Source organism: Geotrypetes seraphini, chromosome 5, assembly GCF_902459505.1.
Source record: "Geotrypetes seraphini chromosome 5, aGeoSer1.1, whole genome shotgun sequence".
NCBI classification, from domain to species: domain Eukaryota; kingdom Metazoa; phylum Chordata; class Amphibia; order Gymnophiona; family Dermophiidae; genus Geotrypetes; species Geotrypetes seraphini.
In genome coordinates, this window is record NC_047088.1 from 151,178,883 (window position 1) to 151,198,158 (window position 19,276).

The 19,276-nt window shown below is 43.0% G+C and overlaps 1 protein-coding gene across 2 annotated transcripts in view; it reads right to left on the reverse strand.

Annotated features, from left to right (window-relative positions):
- Window positions 1-19,276, reverse strand: part of BMPR2 (bone morphogenetic protein receptor type 2) — a 325,794-nt gene that overhangs the window by 149,738 nt on the left and 156,780 nt on the right. The gene's annotated exons all lie outside the window — the stretch shown is intronic.

Sequence of the window (19,276 nt, forward strand, 5' to 3'; positions counted from 1 at the left end):
ATGCACATATCACGTTACAGAATTGCTCTAATGACATTTAGGGCCTGTTATACATAGCCACGCGGCAACAGCCCCGAAGCCCTTTAAATCTCTATGGGTTTCGGGACCGTTATCGCACGGCAGCCGTTAGTGCGGCTTTGTAGAGGAGGGGGTAAATGAACTGTTGGATTTTGTCAGTTGATTTGTCTTTTTTACTGCATAATTAATTCTTTACTGGACACTAAGGGGCTCATAGTCGAAACAGAAATATGTCTAAAAAGCTGCCCAAGTTGGCACTTGGATGACCAAAAGGACAGGTCGTCCAAGTTCCGATATTCAAAACAAATTTTTCGATGTATCCAGGGACATTTTAGGCCTCAGAATCTCGCTGTGCGCCCAGAGCAGAAAGGGGCATTTTTGAAGGAGTGGTGTGGGCAGGATGTGGACTGATATAAACCTAGTCATACTGCAGGGATAATCGAAAGTTTGACAAGACCGCTTAGGCGGAACTTATACATTGTGATTTAGGCAATCTAAATACAGGTCTAAGTGCTCAAAAAGTATCCAAAGTGACCAGATAACCACTGCAGAGACAAAGTACGGACCCCTCGACACACTCCCCAGTATTCACTGACCCCCCCCCCCCCTCACACCACCATAAAAATCAGAATAAAAATGTACATGCCTGCCTCTGGAACATCAGCACCTGGCATAGGAAAGTCTAATAGAGCTGCACAGAGGTGGCTTAAGTAGTCTGAGGGATGATCTACTGGACCATAGAGAGGAGGACCCAGGCCCATAAGTCACTCTAACCACTACATTAATGGTGTAAAATGTGAGGCCACCAAACCCTACTGTACTGCTATATAGGTGCCACCTGCAGCCATAGGGCTATTGAGGTTGTAGATAGGTGGTGTGACAAACCCATTGCCGGCTTTGTCCCTGGGATTAATAAAAGCAGAACACTGTCCCTGGTCAGGAGAGCTGATCAGGTTAGGGGTAATGATGTAGAAATGGCTGACTACCCCTCAGACAGTGAGGTAGAGCAGGAAAGGTATGAGCATGATGATATTCTGCAGAAAATGCCATATCAGTTTAAATATACCAGAAAGCCTGTTAGGACTTTTATTGAGAAGTAGAAACCTGGCCCTTTAAGGTATTCTCAGTATCAGCAACCTAGGAGAAACTAGGTTCCATTTCCTAGGGAATTTCAGCCCAACCCCCCTCCTAGGGGTGTGACTATGATACATTTAAAAACAGAGCCCTGAATCACAGACAAGGGGAAGCAAGGCAGAGGCACCAGCAGGAGTGCAACCAGGAAGGTGAGGAGTCTTTCCCTTCAACATCACAGTAGTGAGGACATGGAAATGGCTGAGGACTTGCCCAGCCTGAGACCAGCTGCTGAGAGCTTGGTAGGAGAAAAGACTATGGACACTTGTGAATTACCTCTAGGTGCAAGCTTTAACCATGAGTGGATAGAGGTTAGTTCCTAAGCTAAAGGAAAGGATAGAGTCTGTCTTTTGAATATCAGAACTGAGTTTTTTTGTGCTTGCTGACTCTCTGCAAGCAGAGGTCAGGTGACCTTAATTAAACAGCAAAGGAACAGCCTCTCCATTTTCTCCATGACTTTTCTTTTGTTTTTGTTTGCTAAGAAGCTGAGATACTGAGACTGTGCCCTTACCCTGATAAAAGCCTCAGTCTACAGCAGGGGTGCACACACTTTTTTGGCTTGTGAGCTACTTTTAAAATTACCAATTCAAAATGATCTACCAACAATAAAATTTTAAAAAACACAAAGCACACTGTACGCAGAGAAAATGTTAATTATCATTTATCTTCGGGGGGGTGGGGGGGTTTCAAAGAGGTCAAGGCAGATGACTTTAAAATATGCAACATTACCTTAGTAACAACTATATAAAAATAGGCAAATATACCCTCTTCCTTTTTACTAAACCGCAATAGCATTTTTTAGTGCAGGGAGTTGTGCTGAATGCCCCACGCTGCTCTCGACGCTCATAGGCTCCTTGCGCTAAAATCCGCTACTGCGGTTTAGTAAAAGGGGGCCCTAGACAGCAGATATAAATTCTCAAAACGGACACATTTTGATCACTAAATTGAAAATAAAATCATTTTTCCTACCTTTGTTGTCTGGTGATTTCTTACTGTGCATCCAATATTTCTTCCCTTCTTTCTTCCCTTTGTCTCCTCCAGACCTCATTCCATTCCCCAACCAACATCTCTGTCCTTTCAACTTTTTCTTCCTCTCTCCCTGCCCCCCTCCCCTTTCTTTCTTTCTGTTTCACTGTCCCCCTTTCTTTTTCTCTCTGTCTTTCTATCTCCCTGCCCCCCTTTCTTACTTTCTTTCTCTCTAATTTTCTGTCTCCCTGCCCCCTTTCTTTCTTTCTGTCTCCATGCCCCCCATTCTTTCTTTCTGTCTCCCTGTCCTGCCTCCCTGTCTTTCTGTCTCCCCTTTCTTTCTCCCCAAGCCACCGCCGGGGCTGTCGTCTGGGAACAGGCCCCCCAAGCCACAGCTGATGTCTGGGAACAGGCCCTCAAGCCACCACCAATGCCACCATTGCTGCTGAGTTCTCCCAGTTTCCCGATGCTGCAACAGGCTAGCAGCCTTCTCCCTGACATCAATTCTGACATTGGAGAGGAAGTTCCGGGCCAGCCAGGCAGCAATTGGTTGGCCCACAACTTCCTCTCCAACGTCAGAATTGACATCGGGGGGGGGGGGGGGCGGGGGGGTGTTAGAAGGCTGGTTGACCCGTCACGTACGTAGTCGCTGCTGGCCTGTTGTGGTGTCAGGGAACAGAGAGAGCGCAAAGGCAACGTGAGTCTATCGCGGAGCCAGGGTTGGGCTCCGTGATCGACTCGCGTTGCCTTTGTGATCTACTGGTCGATTGTGATAGACCTTTTGGGCACCCCTGGTCTATAGCATAAGTAATTTGCCTTAAGCACCCTGCTATGTCACATTTGTTCAGAAGCTTAACTGTTAGTGATAAGCCCTCTCAACAACGGAGCTCTGCCAGCAAAGTTAACAGTGGCAAGAACTCAAGGCTGGGTTCTGGCTTTCCCCACTTCAGGCTGCAAAGCAGTTAACTTGGCTGTATGACCAGGGAAACTGGCTACTGTATAGAATATACCAAACCAGTGACTGAAGCCTTGGAGGTTTGGCTTTATTTTCCTATTTGGATACAGTGCTGGCCTTCTATGTTTTGTGTTTCTCTTTTGGATTTATTTTTCATGGCATTGATGGACTGAGAATATTACTTGCTACTTACCTGAACCCTGGTGAAGAGGACTGTCTTTAACAATATAAAGTCCAGGGAAATTATAGTGAATGCCGTACCTGAACTTTGGACATTGCTAACAAATATTTGAACTATTTTATTTTGTTTCATCTTGGTATATGGACTGCATGACTGAGGCTGGCAGTGCTCAGCCGAAATAGCCTGAATCACCCAATAAAGCATAAGTTTTTGGATTCAATATTATCTTGTCTGGGTCTCCCATTCTTTTGCGATTTCCGCTCCTCAGTGTGGCCTGGGCACAGTGTGCCTAGTCTTGTCTTACCTGAAGGGCCTTCCTCTTTCCCGGGGAAGCCATACCAACAGGCCAGAAGAATTACTGTTAGGACCGCCAGCAGACCTAGGCAGGGGCCTAGCATGTGACAGTGGATATAAGTAGGTGTTTTTTTGGGGGGGAGGCTCACTATAAATTATATAGATGGATGTTTTTTGAAAAAATATATACTTTAGACGTATTTTTCAAAAATGGACACTTATGCCCTGAGGCAACTAGCACCCTACGTCCAATTTGGACTTAGACATTTCTTTCGATTATGCCCCTCTAAATATTTTGTGGTGATCTGGTAAATCACACTCTTCCCCTTAATAGGCTTATAATGATTGGGGTTGGTGGAATGGTTCTGAAATGGTTCCCCTCATTTTTACATAAGCACACTTTTCAAGTTCTATCATCATCCGTTTCTTATTCTCTTATATGTGAAGTTCTACAGGGTTCGGTGCCTTCTCCCGTACTTTTCAATCTTTTTGTCAGCTCACTTGCCATCTTAAACCACTCCCATAACATCAGCGCTTACTATTATGTGGACTATTTAGTGCTGGTTTATTATACAAAACCTTTAACCCTTAATCTCACTAAATGTCATCTGTTTAGAAGATGTGGCTAGTTGGCTTCCTATTCATTAATTGATACTGAATCCACAAAAAACAGTAGCCTATTGTGTAGCAAGTTTGTTCTCTCTTCCTCAGATTACATTTATCCTCTTTGGTCATCCTGTTTCTCTGGTGTCATCATTTAAATATCTAGAGATTATAATTAACATAGAAACATAGAACACTTCAGGTCACTTATACCCTTGTTCATCTCACACATATGTATGCAAAAATCTAAACTAATAAGTAGTTTTATATTCCGCTATTTTTGAATTCAGATTCAGAGTGGATTACAACAAGAAGAACCCCACATTAAGGGGAGCATATATACTTAAAATTATTGCACATATAGATTTAATCAAAAAGTAGGTCTTTAAAACTTTATGAAAAATATATGAATTCAGGCTTATTTCTAAAGGAAGACTGTTCCACATCTGAACTGCCTGATAAGAAAACAATCATACCAGTTAAGTTTTCCTAATCACTCTAAAAAGTTGGAGACCATGAAAATTCTGAATCCAGCATGTTGCCTTGACATTCAATTATTGCACCAACAAATGAAATCTTTTGTTGCACTCACTGAAGATTTTATAGAAAATTAATTTTAAGTAGCATAGAATAAACAATTTTATATAATCTGTGTGATTTTAAAATTTCTTTCTAGCCCACCCTCTTTGTTTCGTCATCATTCTACTGCCTCCAGTTCATTCTCCAGTTCAACCTCCTTCAACACTCAGGCCCTGATTCTCTAAAAGGCACTTACCGATCTAGACGCCTAACTTAATTTTTTTAAATTGGCTTACTTTAGTTAAAAATGTCATTACTTATTACTGTAAAGAAATCTGAAAAGCAAAATTTCAATTTTAGTCTAATTTGATATTGTGTGATGATTGTCCTTCATACCAATTGTTTTCTCTGCTACATTCTTGGACTATAGGAAATAAATAGTTACCTAGTCTGACTCCCAATATGGATTACTTAATAGATCATTTTTGTGTTAAGGTGACTGATGTAGCCTTAATAACTCAGGGTTGGGAAATAATTTAACTACATAATTGTCTGAGGCAAGTAAAGAGGAGTTAGGGATTAAGTTTATGGTTTATGTCAGTGAAACAGACAGAATCATTAAGGGTAGAGTGAAAGCCTCAACTATAATTGACCCAATTCCTTTATCGTGGTTGTCAATCCCTAAGCATGCTAAATAACCTGCATGCTAAATAAAAGCCTAGAAACAGGGTTGGTTCCATCCTTATGGAAGGATGTGGTTGTGATGCCCATTTTGAAAAAATGGAATGTCAATCCTTTACTTCTGGTAAATTATAGGCCTATCTCTAATTTACAAATTTGTGCTATAGTAATAGAGAAAGTTATTACAGTACATAACAACTGGTTGAATTTTTTTCCGATAATAACATCTTGCATCCTAGAACAGTGTTTCTCAACAAGCGGTATGCTTACCCCTAGGGGTACACGAGCCGCTTGTAGGGGGTACGCGGCACTGGCGCTGTATGTCTCCCAACTTTCTTCTTCCATTGCGTCTATGCAGTGCCGGCAATGTATGTCGTCCTTCCTCCTGCCGTCACATTATCTCCCGCCTTCCTCGTCTTCTCTCTGCAGCCTCCCTCCCTCCCCGAACAGCAGCAGCTCACTGTGTGACCTTTGCTAGGCCAGCCCGCTTCCAACGATAGAGGAATTTGCATCATCGGAGGCAAGCCGAACTAGCAAAAGGCCCCAAGGCTGCCTAATGGAATCACAAGCTCAGCAGTACTTGCGTGTTTTTAACTTCCCCATGCAGCTGTCGCTAGCGTTAGTTTAGCTGCGGTTCCATCAAGCAGCCTCCACTGACAAAAGAGGAAGTTGCATCATTGGAAGCGGGCCGGCCTAGCAAAGGCCCCGAGGCTGCCTGATGGAACCGTGGCATGGGAAGAGAACATGTTGTGAGTGGGGATGGGGACAAATGGGAGGTGGGAAGGAGGGATGTCACACTTGAGCATGTGCAGTATGGGCAGGCTTGAGAATGAAAATTTTTAAAGTGAAAGTACACTTTTTCACTATCCATACTAGGCTCCGTGGATGATGTCACCCACATTTGAGAATATGCTGCCTGCTTGTCCTAGGATAAACTTTTTTTTACAGAAAGGGTGGTAGATGCATGAAATAGTCTCCCAGCACAGATTGTGGAGACAGACTGTGTTTGAATTCAAGAAAGCATAGGACAGGCATATGAGATGTATTAGGGAGAGTAGGAGATAGTGGATGCTTCGGATGGGCAGACTGGATGGGCCATTTGGCCTTATCTGCCATCATGTTTCTATAAATAGGGCCATTTTGAAGAACTGTGCCAGTGGATTGAAGGTGTGTTTCTGATATCAGCTTGATTCTTTATCCCCTGATGTAGTGTATTAAGAGGCGAAACAAGTGGACCACTGTCGGGACAAGATAACAGAGTTAGACAATGGCTGTGTCCTAGAAGATTTGTTCCAGTTATTTGAGATAAGTGGTATTTTTTTCATGTTTGTTCTGGACAGTATTTTCATGAATATTCTGACTAATTGTCAATATATGTTTCACGACAATTAAAGCACTTTCTAAAAATCTTATTATTCCTACAATTGTAGCTTTCATTTCAAAGTTTATTGGCGTGGAGCCATGATTTCAACAAACTCACAATGATAAAGAAGATTTTGATGAATATCAGTGTGTTTGAAATTTGACAAACCTACTGCAATACCAAGGTTTATCACAAAGTAAATATAGAATATCACACAAACCCCAGTGCAGAAGGGCAGACCATGACAGAGGCCATGATAGTAATATAGCTGACTACCCTATGAGCAGTGAAGATGAATTTGACACAGAATGGCACGACAGCTGAGAACAGGAAAGGTTTGCCTTACCGGAGGCAGTGCCAAAGCCAAGCAGGAAATCTCTGCCCTGTAAGGCAGAAACCAGAAAGAAAGTTTTCTTTCAGAGAAACGTCACAAGCTGAGGAAGGAAAGCCCTTCCCTCCTCAGAAGCCAAAGGGGTGTGGTTTTCCTCAGCTTAAAGCGAGGCTCAGCAGAAAACAAGGGGAAAGACAGGAAGCTCAGTCGAGGACTCAGCTTACCACAGACCAGCCAGCTGAGGTTACATAGCACGGATTGGGAAATGGCAGAGGAGCAAGCTGAAGGTAACCTGCCTTCAGAGTTCTTTTCCTCAGAGCCAGGTGAGGCTATGATTGTTGAGGACAACAGTGCTGCAGCTGAAGTTTGGCCAGAGCAAATGGAAGTGGCTTGAAACAAACACTGTTTGCTGGATGTTTGCCTTTAATGTTCTTCATGGTATGCAGACTGTAGGTACTGCAAGAGAAGGTATTTTTGGACTATAAAGTTTTCTGCATTTTTTCTCTGTGCCTTAAAACTAAGGAACTGTATCTTTCACTGATCAGAACAATGGTTAAACTAAGTCAAACGATGGGTATGCCGTGTTCTTCAAGTTTCTTCTAAATCTTCTCGTTATTTACCTATTCAGGGAAATGGGGATTTTGTACCAGGTATTCACTGTCAAGCTATTAGATTATGGCGAACTAAGGGTCTCCAATTTCTTTTTCAATTATTTGATGATGACGGTATTCTGTATACGTTTGCACAACTGCAAGATATTTATGCTTTACCTAGTTCTGATGTATTTCATTATTTTCAGGTCAGGCATTATATTCATTCTTTTCTCCCAGTAACATTTACGGAAGCGAATCGTGAGGTGCTGTCTGAAATGTTTAGCCTTTTGGCGCAAAATATCATCCCACTTCGCTTCTATCATGTTGGCCTATTGGAATGTCAGAAGGGGGCAAACTTTATGCTTATAGCGGAACTTTGGGGTACAGACTTACAGTGTATGCTTTTGGAGCAACATTATAGTAGAGCTTTGAAGAAGGCTCTTAAATTGACGTCTGATAATATCCTTTGGGAACTTCAACATAGGTTCTTACTTCGCCTATATATACCTCCTACACGGACATATCAGATGCATATTATTCAGTCTCATTGTTGTATCAAGTGTTCCACCCCCTATGCCTCCCTGGGTCATCAATTTTGTTCCTGTCCGAGAGTGATGCTATTTTGGATGGCTTTGGGTAGATATGTCTCGAACCTCTTGTCTCGAAGTTTGACTCCCACACCAGCAGCTTTGTTTGGACAATACAAGATTGTCACACCAAAACCTTGGGGAATGACAGCTTTTGTGGACCGAGTTATGTTGCTGGGTAAGAAAGCTATATTACATGTCTGGCTATCCTCGGATGCTCCGTCGGTGCAACATAGGCATTCACTTCTGATTTCTCAAGCAGCCTTGGAATGTCGCAGTATTGCTGATATTGGCTCTCCCTCCCGACGCCATTTTTGTGCGTTATGGGAGCCATTTTGGACTGATCTCATGCCTCAGGCTCGCAGCAGAATTTTGAATGTCTAACATTGTTACCAGGCCTGTTGTTTTTCATTTGCAGGATTGTCATGTGGATTGATGGGGGGGGGAAGGTTGGGGACTAAATTGATGTTATGGATGCTGTATTGCTGGATGGTTCTATATATTTTGTTAAAACCAATAAAAATTATTGAAATACAAAAACTAAGTCAAACGCTGGGCAGGAAACTCAGTCTGTTTTGTGTTTATGAATCATTGCTGACAAAGCTCCATGCTCAGAGAACAGCTGCTAGCTGTTGCCATAGCAGCCCATTGATTGCACAGTGCCTGCATGTCTCTCTTAAAACGTAGTGAAAATTTCTGTGAGTAAATGCTGGTATATTTTCACTAACCACCATCCTGGTTTGTGACTAAGACTGTCCTTTAGAACCATTATTGTTTCTCTGCTGGCTGAATGCCATAAAGCTGTCTCTCTGCTGAAACAGGAACTTATTGTCTAGAAATGGAAACTTTCAAACATTCCCAGAATGAGGCTCTGGTGAAGAGGAATGTGCTTAATTCACTACCAAGCCCAGAGCCACTGACTGGGTTAAACCTGATTGTGGATTACAATACAAATCTTTTTTGTTGATTATATTTTGTTTTTGCTTTCATGAAAATCTGTGATGGGCTTATGTTTGTGTTGCATTACCAAGCTCATGATAAGGACTATGATTTTGAGGTCATTGGCCAAATAAAGTTTACTTTTTTTTTCTTAAGGCCATTCTGACTAAGTGGTGTTCTTTGAAAGGCCATTGGAAAGAGCAGTTCTAGACTGTTGCCTAGGGATAACAATCTGAAAGGCTCCCCTAGTTCCAGGGGGACCATGCCAGATTTAAGCAGCGTGTCACTACCTGACATCTTTGCTCTTTGGGGGCACAGGTGTGATAGATTGAGTTATATTGACCTTGTGGAGTTTTTTTCATTCCAGTGATGATACAAGCTCTTGTTGGGTACCTTGTGGCCCGTGAACCCACTGTATTGAGGTTTTTTCTCCACAATTTACTTATTATTTTTATGATTTGAGTTTTTGTTTGAATGACTGTGGCAATCCCTCCAGTACTTATTAGTAGTGCGTTTTCCACATTTTGAGTGATTTTGCTTGAAGCTTTACCACTACTCCCTTTTCAGATTTTGTTTTTTCTACATATCTGGCAACAAGTGGAGATAACCCACTATTTGAACCGATGTGACATGGACAATATGTAAATGCCTATTAGCTTTATATCTTCATTTAGTGCCACACATGCTGCTTTCCAATTTTATTCATTAGAATTAGCTAACAGATGACAGGAGTAATTTGGAATTATTCACATTTCCTTGCTCTTTATTTAAAAGCATCTGAGCTTCTTCAACCTTTCTCAAAATGCTCTGTTAGACTATTTGAACTTCTTCACTTTACTGAATAAGTTACTATTGGCTTTCCCCTAGAGCCACTTTTACCTGTGGGCAAAGGAAACAGATTCCACAGGTTCTTCTTAACAATGGGCCAATAACAAAAAAGGCTCTGACCATAGGGTCCACTTTAGTCCAGTATCTTCCTTCCATTCCTTCCCATCCCCTGGTCCAACTGAGTCTCAGGAAAAAAAAAAAGGCAGCATAAATGTGTGGATCTGTGGCCAGCAGTGTTCCCGCTAAGCTGCGTTGGCCTGCGCTCGCGCACAAAATATTACATCGCAGCGCAAAGTTTCTCTTCACAGCGCACACACGCGTCGGTAAGGTAAGGGGACGCATTGGGGGGATTGCACTTCCCCACAATTGCCATGCTTCGGTTCCTCTTCTTCCTTCCTTCCTCCCCCCCCCCCGCGGGACCCTGCGGCACCATCAACTCTTACTCCCTCTAATGTCGGCCCTGCAGCTCCAGACTTCCTCGCACCTTCTCCCCTCCCCCTTTGGATCGCTATTATTTTAAATGTTATAGCCGCGGAGCTGTATCCATCAGTGGAGATGTCTAACCTCGGCCTGCCCCGGAACTCTTACTGCAACAGTGACTTCCTGTTCCTGCCTAGACGGGCGGCTGCTGCAGTAAGAGTTCCGGGGCAGGCCGAGGTTAGACATCTCCACTGATGGATACAGCTCCGCGGCTATAACATTTAAAATAATAGCGATCCAAAGGGGAGGGGAGAAGGTGCGAGGAAGTCTGGAGCTGCAGGGCCGACATTAGAGGGAGTAAGAGTTGATGGTGCCGCAGGGTCCCGCGGGGGGGGGGGAGGAAGGAAGGAAGAAGAGGAACCGAAGCATGGCAATTGTGGGGAAGTGCAGAGCTGCAGGGAAGAGTGTTGCGGTACCCAGCTGGAGGGAGAAGGAAGATGAGGGAGGGAATTAAAGGAGATGCCAGGGCTTGGAGCGTAGGAGGAAGGTATGCCAGTCTAAGGGAAAAGGAAGGGGGAGATGTGAGAGCATGGAGGGGGAGCGAAAGATGGAAGAAAAGGAAAGGAGAGAGATGCCAGAGAATCAGGGAAGGGGAGATACCAGACTATGAGGAGAGGTGTGGGAGAGGGAAGGCGAGGAGAGAGATGCCAGACCAATGGGGTGAAAGGAGAGATGGAAGGGGGAGGCATACAGTTTCTGGAAGGGGCATAGAAGGAGAGAAGATGCCATATAGGGGAAGAGAGAAGGCAGACAGTGGATGGAAGGAAGAGAGTTACAAGAAGATGAGGAAAGGAGAAACCACAGAAGACAAAGGTAGCAAAAAATTTCTATTTATTTATTGCTTTAGGAGACATGTGTCACTGTTTCTGTGAAGCATTGTATGCAGAGTCCAGCTTCTTGCTGGTTCAATTTAACCTTTGTCTATGTATTTTTATTTTATCCCCCCTTTTACAAAACTGTGAAGCGTTTTTAGCACCAGCCTTGGTGGTAGCAGCTCTGATGCTCAGAATTTTATGAGCATCAGAGCTGTTACCTCCGTAGCTAAAATCCACACTACAGTTTTGTAAAAGAGGGAGGGGTTAGTTTGTGATTACATATTCCTTACTAGGCGAAGGTGTTTTCTGTGTTCTGTGTGTTCGAAAGACATGGTTTTCTGTTAGGATTGACGGTGTAGGATTGATCTGTGCTGGTCTGGCTTGTTTAGTTTTACAATGGGTGTATTGATGTACTGCTCACTGCAATATGTAAGATGCTGCCTTTTCCTAGGTACTCATGTGTGACGTGTGGTTTGTTACTAAAAATCATGTTTTTCTTACAGATGGGGGGGGGTGCCAAAAAATGATGGGCCCCGGATGTTACATATGCTAGGTACGCCACTGTATGTAAAGATACCAGAAAGCTGGCGTAGCAAAAACTTCTAAGTTTTGAGTATTTAACCCTCCCACAATCTCACGGGCACTCGTTTCAAGTTTATTGAGATTTTGATTTAAACGCAATATCAAATATTTTCAATGCGTATAACAAAAATAAATTTGGGGAAATAAATAAAACCATTTGAACCAGTGTTCCCGCTAAGCTGCGCTGGCGTGCGCTGGCGCACAAAATATTACATCGCAGCGCACACGTTTCTCGTCACAGCGCACGATTGGAAGAGGCGTACGGCAGATGGCAGGGCGGCGAGAGGAGAATCGGGCGAGTTGGCTCATAACTTGCTGGCGCCCGATATTTTTGGCTCACGGTGAAAAAAGTTTGCTCACAACACCCGCCCGCTTAGAGGGAACACTGCTAGGTACGCCACTGTATGTAAAGATACCAGAAAGCTGGCGTAGCAAAAACTTCTAAGTTTTGAGTATTTAACCCTCCCACAATCTCACGGGCACTCGTTTCAAGTTTATTGAGATTTTGATTTAAACGCAATATCAAATATTTTCAATGCGTATAACAAAAATAAATTTGGGGAAATAAATAAAACCATTTGAACCAGTGTTCCCGCTAAGCTGCGCTGGCGTGCGCTGGCGCACAAAATATTACATCGCAGCGCACACGTTTCTCGTCACAGCGCACGATCGGAAGAGGCGTACGGCAGATGGCAGGGCGGCGAGAGGAGAATCGGGCGAGTTGGCTCATAACTTGCTGGCGCCCGATATTTTTGGCTCACGGTGAAAAAAGTTTGCTCACAACACCCGCCCGCTTAGAGGGAACACTGGTGGCCAGTCTATGTCACTGTCCTGCTCCTCAGAAACAGGAAGTCATGTCAAAAGGGATGGATTAGCATGGTCATCAGCAGTGCAGACTGATAGCTGTTCTACATATTTATGTTGTCGTCGTCCCCCCACCTACCCATGAAGTGGGTTGGCTAGTAGGGAAGTAAACTGTGCTACTGAATGAGATGGAGGCATTCACAGAAGGTTGCCTAGGGTCCCACAGGTGGTTAATATTGCCCACTTGTACCTCTGGCTAAGATTAAAGTTGCTCTATCTCCTTTTTACATTATAACTTAGGAGATCTCAGAAAGAGAGAATAGGTTAAAAAATTTGTACAGTAAAACCTTGGATTGCAAGTAACTTGGTATGCAAGTGTTTTGCAAGATAAGCAAAACATTTTATTAAATTTTAACTTGATATACAAGCAAGGTCTTGCAATATAAGTACATACAGTATACACACATCACATCATCACAACTGAGCCGATGGTTCTTCTCTCTTTCTCTCTGACACTGCAGGAGTGTAGTGACTGTTCTAAACAAGCAAAGTCTTGCAATATGAGTACATACAGTATTTCATATTAAAGTTTTTGGGTTGTGGAGTTTCCATTATTTCTTATGGGGAAATTCGCTTTGATATACGAGTGTTTTGGATTACAGGCATGTTTACGGATCAAATTATGCCCGCAAACCAAGGTATTTCTTATTTGTTACATAATTCAGCAGCACATTCTCTGCCATTATTACATACAGGGTTCTGTGAAATGCAGTAATAATCAGGATAACTCATTGTAAATAATTGTGGTCTTATGAAAGGAGGACAAAATCTTGCCCTGTCCAAAGATCATTTCAGAATGCATCTTAATCTAACAAGAAAATATTTTGGTTCAGTTAGCAGACAGCTGATTTAAGAACGTCAGATTTTAAGGCCTAGCAAATAACTTGCTTATCTTAATTTGCTTTGATGAGAGATGGAACTGGTAGAAGAGGTCATATTGACCTTCTTAGAACGATAAATCATTCTATTACACATTTTTTTGAAGAAAACATACGAGACAATTAAACCAATAAGTTTATGCAGCTCATTATTCATAATTTATAAAAGACTGATATACCCCTCAGTTAAAAGTGAATATTTTTCTGTAGAAGAACCTCCCTATTTCTAATTCAAATGTAACAAAGGTTCCACTAGTTTTAATGCTATTTTTAAATATGGACATTAAATAGGAATTTGTCATAAGTAAAGAATAGATGAAGGTGCTTTGAAATTATAGTGATAAAAATGAGAGAAGACACTGAAAATATCACAATATCCTGACTCCCACGAATGTCTCATGGACATTTATAAACACGTTTGCCATTGTTATTTAAGCAACTTGTTTAGAGTTCTTGGAGATCATCATTAGATCTTTATCTGAGGCTACAATATTGTTAATATGCAAAATGGGAAAAAGACAGGAACCTAGCTTGTATAGACTCATATCTATGATAAGCTCTGGTATGATAATTTGGGCAAAACTTATACACCTTAGATTAGAATAGATAATGTTCGGCTTCACTGGTCCATAAAGGAACAGGTTTCATATAGAGAGTTCTTTGGTGAATAATACAATAGAAAATGCTGCAAAGTCTGTGACAAGAAATATAAGGTTAGGTTATTTATTCTTGATATACCAAATTAAAGCAGTTTACATATCAAATATCAATAACAGCGAAGGAACTATAATAGTGAATAGTATAGAACTCAAGCATTCACAGACAAGAAGAAGAAGCAAAAAAAAAAAAAAGATTCCCCCTCTCTTAAAAGCTTTGGAAGATTATTTCATAAATATGGTGCTAAAACGCAGAAAGCGCTCTTATGCATTCGCTTAAGCCGTGCCAAAGATGGGGACGGGAGAATAAGATGGCAATCATCAAGGGAATATATTGCATGGGATGGAACATATGAGGTAATTAAAGAAGCCAAAAAACCGAATGTTCATTGATATCTTCAAAATGTCAGAAGCAATATTAGTCAATGCAGATGAACCAATAGTGGCCAGCCATGATCAAACTTACAGGTGTGACATAAAAAATCAGCTGTAGTATTCTGCAAAGTCTGAAGGCCTTTTAGGTGATACTCCGGAACACCCACATAGACTAGATTACAAATAGTCCAATTTAGGCAATATGTAACTAATATAATAAAACGGTAAGCCGCGCATGCGCAGTTCCTAAGCGTGCATCCATTTTCCATGCGGCTTTCAGCCGTGCTGTTCTTCCCTCTGCCCTGCTCCTTGCCTTACTATGCTGCTCCTTGCTGTTTTTCAGTCTGGCCTGCTCCCTGCCGTATTGTATTTTTTAGTTGAAAGACGCGGCGGTGGCTCCTCTCACGATCCCCGCCTGGGTCAGACTTCTGACGCAGGTGGGGATCATGAGAGGAGCCACCGCCGCGTCTTTCAAATAAAAAAATACAATATGGCAAGGCGGGCAGGGAGCAGGCCAGACCAAAGCTCCAACTTGAACTGTCAGTTGGCCGGCTCCCTTGCCACAGTTATTTTTTCACTTTAAAGGTGCCACCGCAGCTCCTGTCACCAGGGAGTCGGCCAGATCACCACGGCAGCCACTCCCCACCTCTCTCTTGGCCTACTGGGAGCAGGCGAGTGAAGCCCGGTACTTCCGGGTAGCTAAGGGGCGGAGCGCGGTGCGTGCTCAGGGTCCAGGTGGAGAAGCCGGTGCTAGAACCGCTCGCGCACATTAGCGCTGGCTAACGCAACCCGGGTAAGGGAGGTCAAGCGGGGAATCAGTTTGGGAGGATCACTCAGACTTGGGACTGGCGTTCACCTTCGGATGGAACAGTAACCTGCTCCAGGGGAGCCGGACGACACCCACATATAACAGACCAGCACTACCCATGATTTCCCGAACCCCCCCTCCCCCCAAGCAACAACAAAAACTACTCCCGATGCCTGCGGCTGTGACCCCCCCACCCCAAGTAAACTCCCCTGGAGCAAGATCGGATGCCCGGAAAAGGGGGGAGGGATAGATCACTCCCAACCGTTCGAGGAGAACTGAGGGCTGGAAGAGTAGGTATGAGAAGGGGGTTGGGTTTGGGGGCTATAAAGGAATGTGTGAGAGAAGGGAGCTGGGGATGAAAAAAGGATGAGATGGGAGAAGGGGGGCTAAAAAAGGGGGCATGTGAGAGAAAGGGGCTGAAGACAGGAGCTGGAAGAATAAGTGAAGGGGGAATGAAGAGGGAGTTCTATGGAGGTGAAGGACAGAGAAAGGGGACAGATTTTTAAGTTGGTGAAAAAAGGTGGAAATAGGGAGGGTAAAAGGGGAAATGGGAGCCTGAATAGAGGGGGTAAGACATAAGAAGAATAGCCGTACTGGATAAGACTAATCTATTCTAGCACCCGTTAATGTAAGGTGATGATGGACAGGGGGGATGTAAAACAAAGGGGCTGCTGCTGGATAAGGTGAGCAGTGATGGAGTGGTGGAGGACACAGGGGAGGTAAAAGGAAGGGATAATGGATGGGGAGCAGGCAAGGGGTGGTTGTGGAAAGCCAAGGAAACCCCCCCCAAAAACACAGAAAGCGACTAAAGAGAGAGAAAAATAAATAAAGACAGACACACACACACACATATATTCTAGCACCCGTTAATGTAACGGGCTATAAGACTAGTACAGATAATAAAGTCTTCAAATATCCTCAATAAAATAGCTCTGCACTATATGTAACTGATGTAAAGCATAGAAAATAGCTTTGACAATATTAGAACTATGTGGCCCAAAGGATCAGTCTATGAACACTCCCAAGTATTCAAATGATGACATTAATGTAATGGGAATATCCAAAAGCACAGGGTGCTTTGGTGAAATGTGTACATTTCATCGATGTAGGCACTTATAAAATTACCCCAAAGTAAAATATAAACATTTAAATTTAAAAATTATGATATTTGTAATAACTTTTGAGGTTTCGCTAGAATCAGAGGTCTTGCAGAACTTCAATCCCATAGCGTGGCATTTTTTATTTTATTTATTTATTTATTATTTATTTTTATAAGTATTTATATACCACTTATAACCTAAGTGGTGTACATGCAGGTACTCAAGCATTTCTTGACAGAAGCATTTGGGGTGCTAGTGAGAAAAGAGCAAGCTAGCTATGAAAGGGGCAAGCCAAAATGATATTTCTACATATCATACCCACCATATCATCACAGCCACCGCTGCTCCTCTATCCCCCACCCATCTTTAAATTACCAATATTTGCAGGGTTAACTCTGCCACTAGGCAGCCTAGGTGTCTACCTAAGGTGGTAGTATGTGGGTGGGGGCCAGCAGTGAATCAGCTCTCACACAGCAAAAAAACAGCACTGTAATGCTGCTCTCAGCCAAATGGCAGACTTGTGTACAGGCCTGTGCTCAAGTCCTGCCACATACTGCCCAAATCCAACTGGAAGTGTGCATCCGGGGAGTGGTGGGGAGCAGATAGGTGGACAGCAGGATTTGCATATGGGCCTGTGCTTTTTTACCTGTGCTTCTTCCTGCTTGAACAGAGGTAGAACAGCAGGGGCAAGCCTGGGAGAGATAAAGGAAGAGGAAGAGTAGAGCATTGACCTGTTCTTAAAGCACTATGCTGCACTGCTTTATCTGTGCTTTTTCCAGGTCAGGTGAAGGAAGGGCAGTAACAGTGGCAGGCCCCGCAGGCCCCGAATAGATGGAAAAATGAACAGAGCATGTGATCTTCTTCTATATTTATAAGTTGCTATACAGAATCTATCAGTCATATAAATTGGAGCAATACCATACACGACTTTATAGCAAAGACAACAAAATATAAGGCTAGAAGGACCATTGGTCTGACTCAGTATGACAAACACAAACTTTGCTTTTTGAAAGTTTTCAGTGCAGGAAAAGCTGTCATTAACATCGGCTGAACCATCACCATTTCAAATGATGAGAGGAGTGAAAAAAGTGGGATCTTGGACACTAGCCTGGGACCAGATAAATATTAGTGAACTGAAAATCAGCAGCACATTGGAAGTAAATTAATGCAGTCTATTATGTTGGCCTGTACAGCCTTACTACATCAGAGAATGGTTCCTGTGATAGCACAGAAGCATAGGTAGTAGGGAGGCTCCTGCAGTAATAGCTAAAGAGGAAGGAAAGAAAAATTCTGCAGATTGTCATGGTCGTGCAAAGTAAGGGAAAAGCTTTCTACCTATTCCAGTTGCCTAACAACACTTCAAATTAGTCAACCAGTTCCAGCCCTTGGAATTGATTACATTACATTAGAGATTTCTATTCCGCCAATGCCTTGTGGTTCAAGGCAGATTACAAAAGAATTACAAAAAAGGTATTACATGAAGAAGATATCTGGTAATTTCTAGAGGAGATAAAGAGTGGATGAGGCTGCTTTGGGGAATTGGGAAGGAGCTAGCGGTATTAAGTCATTTGCAGGAATTTCCTGAACAGTAGAGTCTTTACACTTCTCCCTCCGGATTCGCGGGGGATAGGGGCAGAGCCGGACCGCAAATGGTGAAATACCGCGAATATCTTCTGGTCCGGCTCTGACCCACCCCCGCCTTCCTCCCCGGCATCCAGGCCTTACTTGGTGGTCTAGTGGGCTTTCGGGGCAGGAGCGAACTTCCTACGCTCCTACCCTGTGCAGATCGCCAATAGGAAATGGCTGCCGTGAGTTCCCGTAGTCTCGAGAACTCCCCACAGCCATTTCCTATTGGCGATCTACACGGGGCAGGAGCGTAGGAAGATCGCTCCCGCCCCGAAGTCTGCTATACCACCAGGTAAGGCTGGGATGCTGGGGGGAAGGCTAAACTATGTTTTTTTTTTCTTTTTTCCCCCTCTCCAAAAAATCGCGAATATGTGAAATCGCGATTGCCGAAACCGCGAATGGGGAGGGGGAAGTGTATTTATTTTCTGAATGTTTTGTAGTCTGGGGTCATAATTAGTAGATTGGAGATTTGGTTGTTGAGTTTTGCTGCTTGTGTGGCTAGGAAGCCATCATATAGTTTTTTCCATTTCACTTCTTTGATTGGAGGGTGCGTGAATGGAGTGTGGGTTTTCCTATATCTAGTTGATGTAGTTTGGATGAGACAGTTGATGTAGTTTGGATGAGACAGTTGTTTAGGTAGGTTGGGCCGTCGCCGTTTATGGTTTTAAATAGTAGACAGTAGAATTTGAATAGTATTCTTGCCAGGACTGGAAGCCAGTGTGAGTTGAGGTAAGTCTCTGTGATGTGGTCATGTTTCCTCAATGAATAGATAAATCTCAGTGCTGTGTTTTGGATTGTTTGTAGTTGTTTTATCATTGTTGCTGGGAAGGGGAGGTAGAGAATGTTGCAATAATCTAAAAGACCTAGGACTAGGGATTGTACTAAGAGCCGGAATTGTGTTCTATCGAAGAATTTTCAAACTTGTCTTAAATTTATGAATCATCCCATTCTGAATCTGATACAGAAAATATAGGCATCCTCCAAATTTTCATTTGACCTGGTACAGTATGTTTATATTTTTTTCCTAATTAGAATTCTTAAAAAAAAAATATCAATTTGTAACATTAAAAAATATGTTTATAAATATTTTAATAAATGCTTGT